Here is a 2,197-nt window from a genome sequence, read left to right as displayed (position 1 = left end):
CTGTAATTTATATTGGGAATGAAAGGTGCTTCCACTGAGAAGTAAATTTGCAGCAATTCCTTTAGACTCTGTGGGTAAAACAGTAACACCACGACCTCTAATATAATGTATTAAAACTTTATACAGATATGCAGGTGAATAGGATTCCTAGCTGGCAGGCCCCTGACAGCAAGCTGGCCACCTGTGGATTCTGTGAGGAATGGGGCTCCCTCCTCCCTCCTGTCAGGGTCCGGGGTGTAGGAGAATGGGGTTCCTGGCTGGCAGGCCACTGACTGCAAGCTAACCAACAGCAGATTCTGAGAGGAATGGGGCTCCCTCCTCCCTACTGTCAGGGTCTGGTTTGAAGGCTGACCACGCCCCCTGCTGGGCCAGACCCAGAATTCTACCACGCTGTGCCCTCCGCCTCAGCAACCCAGAACTGACTGCCGCTAGGCACTCCTGGTGCTCCGAGGGTGGGTTCTTCCCTCAGGCCTCACAGGAAACAGCTCAGGGAGGGCACAGTCCTTGGCAAGGAGACCCAGGACTCAGTGTGTCCACATTCTGAGGGCGGGTTCCTGCCTCAAACCCCACCCTCAAGGGAAACAGCTCTGGGAGAGCACAGCCCTTGGCAAGGCGACCCAGGATACAGTGCTCCATGCTCTTAGGGTGGGTTCCTGCCTCAAACCTCCCCCTTGCGGGAAGCAGCTCAGGGAGGGCGCAGCCATTGCCAAGGCACCGCCTGCAGGACTGACTTCCTTCTGGTTAGTCAAGCCTTGGACGTGACGGGCATTATACCCAGGGTTTTTATATAAATAGATTGCCATTTCCCAGTATATTTTAATAACCTGAACACAAGAACTGTCTTTGAATAACTTTCAATAACCACAGCTGATGCCGAAGTCCATTTATTGTCTTCACAAGCTGAGTATAGACAGAGACCCCCAAAAGTTAGTAACCTTGAAGCCCTAGGAAAGGTCAGGGCTGTGCACCACCCAGTTAATCTAGATAATGGTAGCTGAAGCAACCTCCCTAACTTTATTCATGTAAATAGCTGAAGCAACCTCCCTACCTTTAATCATGACAGTATCTGTGTGTCATTGAAACCTCCTTACCCTAGGGCTACCCCAGATACACTTCCTTACCCTAGGGCTACCCCAGATCAAATAAAAGGTTGGAGCAGCCTGAGCATTGGGGGAAGTTCCTCTCCTTGAGCTGGACTTGCCCGCCTGGCTCCCCAACATTTCCAAATTGTCTCTTGTCTCTTTTCTCTCTTATTTGTGTGTGGCTCCTCTTTCAGATCCAGAACCCTAATCCATGCGGGACGTGGAGGGAAACATACTCGACACACAGCATTTTGACTGATCCAAAGTGTCTTAAATATTTTGTTTAGAATATTATGAGTGTTGAGCAGAGATTCTCTGAGGCCTTACCACGCTCCTGACCAGTGTTCTTTGGGGACCTCTCGAGTGTTCACATGCATCTAGCATTTTATAGCCAAACCTAACACACATGGATGTGGCCTCTGATATCCTTATTTAGCAGAGTAGGTCCAAGCTGGAAGAATATCTGATAGGCTGTGAATGCTGGAGACAACAGTACAATAGGTCCTCGGGTTACGTCAGAGATACATTCCTATGGCGCGACGTAACGCAATTTTCACTGTAAGTTGGAACCTGACTACATAAGCACCTACGTCACTCACATGGAGCGCAAACACACCAGTAATGAAGTGAAACAGTAAAAAAAATTTTTTAAAAAGATAACAATTCCTGACCTTTACTTGTGGTAGATAATAAAAAACATAAAGCACATATGTACATACATCAAAACGAAGGAACTTTTTTAATAAATAAACTAGAGGCCCAGTGCACAAAAGTTTGTGCACTCGGGGGGAGGGGGGTCCCCTCAGCCTGGCCTGTGCCCTCTCGCAGTCTGGGACCCCTCAGTTTTTTCAGCTTATTGAGGTAGAATAGACAAAATGGTAAGATATAGGAAATGAAGGATGTGGGAGAAACTAAGATGGCGGCATAGATAAACACCGGGAAATTAATGCCGCACACAACAATTGATTAATACCTCAGAGAAACAATACGGACTTCATCCAGAACCACAGGAAGCCTGGCTGACTGTAAACTCTACAACTAGAAGGAAGGAAAGGCACACTGAGACCCGCAGAAGCTGCAGGAGAGAAGCGCAGAGGAACGGGGCTCCCGCGCGC

At 48.4% G+C, this 2,197-nt stretch overlaps 1 protein-coding gene across 4 annotated transcripts in view; it reads right to left on the bottom strand.

Moving 5' to 3' along the window:
- Window positions 1-2,197, bottom strand: part of EDC3 (enhancer of mRNA decapping 3) — a 125,732-nt gene that overhangs the window by 42,923 nt on the left and 80,612 nt on the right. The gene's annotated exons all lie outside the window — the stretch shown is intronic.

The sequence above is a fragment of the Myotis davidii genome, unplaced genomic scaffold (assembly GCF_000327345.1).
Source record: "Myotis davidii unplaced genomic scaffold, ASM32734v1 scaffold992, whole genome shotgun sequence".
Lineage (NCBI taxonomy): Eukaryota > Metazoa > Chordata > Mammalia > Chiroptera > Vespertilionidae > Myotis > Myotis davidii.
Note: the sequence above shows the minus strand (reverse complement) of the source record. Positions and strands in the feature narration are given on the sequence as shown.